This window comes from Oncorhynchus gorbuscha, linkage group LG07, assembly GCF_021184085.1.
Source record: "Oncorhynchus gorbuscha isolate QuinsamMale2020 ecotype Even-year linkage group LG07, OgorEven_v1.0, whole genome shotgun sequence".
Classification (NCBI taxonomy): domain Eukaryota; kingdom Metazoa; phylum Chordata; class Actinopteri; order Salmoniformes; family Salmonidae; genus Oncorhynchus; species Oncorhynchus gorbuscha.
In genome coordinates this window covers 45275675-45279327 of record NC_060179.1, presented here as the reverse complement: position 1 = coordinate 45279327, position 3653 = coordinate 45275675, and the positions used below count along the sequence as shown (strand labels likewise).

General features: G+C 39.5%; 1 long non-coding RNA gene across 1 annotated transcript; it reads right to left on the bottom strand.

Annotated features, from left to right (window-relative positions):
- Positions 1–1682: 1682 nt before the first annotated feature.
- Positions 1683–3171, bottom strand: LOC124039226. Its single transcript, XR_006839528.1, has 4 exons — positions 2598–3171; positions 2358–2484; positions 2067–2277; positions 1683–1942 (listed from the first exon to the last, which is right to left on the bottom strand). It is a non-coding gene; the product is annotated as an uncharacterized LOC124039226 (long non-coding RNA).
- Positions 3172–3653: the final 482 nt, after the last annotated feature.

Below are 3653 nucleotides of genomic sequence, written 5' to 3'. Positions count from 1 at the left end.
GTGTTCCAGCTCCTGCCAATATCCAGCAACTTTGCACAGTCATTCAGTATAGTTAACTGAGCCAGGCAGTCACACACACTTCATATGAAACTAATGGGGTGGTAAGTCCAGCACAATGCACACAACACTAAATGCTTTCCTAAGCTACATAACTATCAAAATGATGAAGAAATAATTTAATTCACTCTCCCACACTGCCAGTGCCTGTTTGCTTGCTAGCACAACATAGCTAGCCAGTTACTCCACAGACTCTTGACAGCTGACAGGCAGCTGTTTCATACAAAAACAAATCCATTGTTATTTAAATATAATGTTGCTAGCTATGCTAGTTATTTAGTTCTGGCCATCTGGTTAGTGTCAACGAAGGTTCACTACAAATTCTAGCTATCTTAAAACAACATTAGCACAGCTTACTAGTTAGCTTACATTAGCTACAGCAGGCACAAGACAAACAAGCTTCTGCCACCAGTGGTGTAAAGTACTTGAGTAAAAATACTTTAAAGTACTACTTAAGTCGTTTTTTGGGGTATCTGTACTTTTTATATTTTGACTACTTTTACTTCACTACTTTCCTTAAGAAAAGATTATATTTCTTACTCCATACATTTTCCTTAACACCCAAAAGTACTCATTACATTTTGAATGCTTAGCAGGACAAGAAAATTGTCCAATTCACCCTCTTATCAAGAGAAGATCACTGGTCATCCCTACTGCCTCTGATCTGGCGGACTCGCTAAACACACATGCTTCGTTTGTAAATTATGTCTGAATGTTGGAGTGTGCCTCTGGCTATCTGTAAAAAAAATGAAAACAAGAAAATGGTGCTGTCTGTTTGCTTAATATAATGAATTTAAAATGATTTATACTTTTACTTTTGATACTTAAATATATTTTAGTAATTACATGTACATTTGATACTGAAGTATATTTTAAACCAAATACTTTTAGACTTTTGTACAATTTTACTGGGTAGCTTTCACTTCAGTCATTTTCCAATAAGGTATATTTACTTTTACTCAAGTATGACAATTGGGTACTTTTTACACCACCGACTGCCGCCTTGTGGCCTGGAGTGTTTAAACGAAGCAAATTGGGGGGCAAACCTGTTCTATGTTAACAACAAAAGTGAACAGTTGGCAGTCAGATTTCTCAGTGTCTGACCCTTAACAAAATCAATGGGGGCCCCCTGGAGGTTAGGGCCCCTGGGCATGTGCCCTGAGTAGCCGGTACAAGTTAGGTAAATTAATCTAGTGATTTATCGAATCTAAAAATTGTTAGCTGACACGGCTAATTGAGTGACTGACAAAACAAAAGAAAAACGTCTGATGCACAACCAAATTTCAAACTTACACATTGTGTATTCTACTATTTGAACACTCAACAGTAAGTTGAGGCCCCGAAAGTCCATGTTGCCCAGCAACAGCCCCAAAACATCACTGCTCTAGAGGAGATCTGCATGGAGGAATGGGCCAAAATACCAGCAACAGTGTGTGAAAACCTTGTGAAGACTTACAGAAAACGTTTGACCTCTGTCATTGCCAACAAAGGGTATATAACAAAGTATTGAGATACATTTTTGTTATTGACCAAATACTTATTTTCCACCATAATTTGCAAATAAATTCATTAAAAATCCTACAAGGTGATTTCTGGATTTCTTTTCTCATTTTGTCTGTCATAGTTGAAGTGTACCTATAATGAATATTACAGGCCTCTCTCATCTTTTTAAGTGGGAGAACTTGCACAAGTGGTGGCTGACTAAATACTTTTTTTGCCCCACTGTACATACATACATATATATATGATGGACAGTAGTTCAATGATATCCATTTCCTCCTCCTCCTTGAAATAAGTCCTTTTGACAGCTTGTCTTCATAATTGAGTTTATGCCGATAATTGTGAATACATCTTTTTTTCCGACACCACATTTCTCCATGACATTCTGGTACAAACAGGAAAAAACAGAAGCACAAAAGACAGACAATCAGCACTAATCATTCAACCCATTGTCAAAATTAAGTCTTGCCAAATATAAGAGACTGTTTGATAGACTAATTAAGTCTTACCAACAATGGGCTCAAGGCGTCTGATGTCAAGGCCCTTCTTGACATTATCATTCTTGTGAGCATTACACCTCTTTCCACTGAGGCTGCTCTCTGCCAGCTCCTCGTTTGAGAACAACAGCGTCAGAAGGCCATTGGTAAGCTTACGGTGGTGTGAATGATCAATGTAGCGGAGCGCTGCCTCTGAAACCATTATCCCTCCTCCAATGTCAGTCTGAAATGTAGAACGTAAAAAATAATAGTCAACATTCATCAGACTTAAGAGATGTGATGAAAACACTTTTAGAAAGTTACCTGTTTTGGACGCTGGGCTCCAATACTGGTGCTGATACTGGTCCTTCTCCTTCTTCAGCCTTCTGTTTTCTTTCTCCAGGACAGTTATTTGTCTCTCGTATGCCTCATCGTCGTCACTCATGCTAACCTTTAAATAAGTCATTAGAGAGAGACTTTCATTTCAATGGGAAACAGAAACTTAGAGACAACATTTCACACACTAATGGCAATATCAGCATTCATTTCCTGAGTAGCACTCACCAGTTCATACTGACTTCTGACTTCTGAAAAGAGGAGGATAATTGCAAGATCCGACTCCAAATTCACTCTAAATGCAATCAAGGAGTTCACTGAGGAAGAAAATGGTTTCTTTGATTAACCATGTGCAAACACAGAGGAATGAAGAACACGTGTGTGTGTGTGGAGAAAGATCTGAAACAACTTCTACAGAACACAGGCTAAATAAAACAAAACAAATTGCTTGCTGGCTGGCTGGCTAGTTATTTTCAAACTACACCTTTAGTAATGACAGTATGCATTTGACACTTCACGGAACACATAATACAACTAATGTTTGCCTTAAGTGGTATCAGGAAGATGCTGTGGTACTTGGGAGTACTGTTGGAATCATGGAAATAGAATGATTATTCTAATTCCATAGTTAGAATGTAAGAGGGCATTTTGAATACAGTGTTATTTGACATGACAACGAATGAAAATGCCAGGGAGAACTTATTGTGACAGGGTAGGAAACAAAGTGTTGATAAGTGTTTCCTAGGAGACCCTACGAAACACTTATGTGGAGGTAAACCCAGGCCCTGCATGTCCCCAGGCACCCTCATTTGTTGACTTCTGTGATCGAAAAAGCCTTGGTTTCATGGATGTCAACATCAGAAGCCTCCTCCCGAAGTTTGTTTTACTCACTGCTTTAGCACACTCTGCTAACCCTGATGTCCTTGTCGTGTCTGAATCCTGGCTCAGGAAGGCCACCAAAAATTCTGAGATTTCCACCTAACATTTTCCGTCAAGATAGAACTGCCGAAGGGGGAGGAGTTGCAGTCTACTGCAGAGATAGCCTGCAAAGTAATGTCATACTTTCCAGGTCCATACCCAAACAGTTCGAACTACTAATTTTAAAAATAACTCTCCAGAAATAAGTCTCTCACTGTTGCCGCCTGCTACCGACCCCCCTCAGCACCCAGCTGTGCCCTGGACACAATTTGTGAATTGATTGCCCCCCATCTAGCTTCAGAGTTTGTTCTGTTAGGTGACCTTAACTGGGATATGCTTAACACCCCGGCAGTCCTACAATCTAAG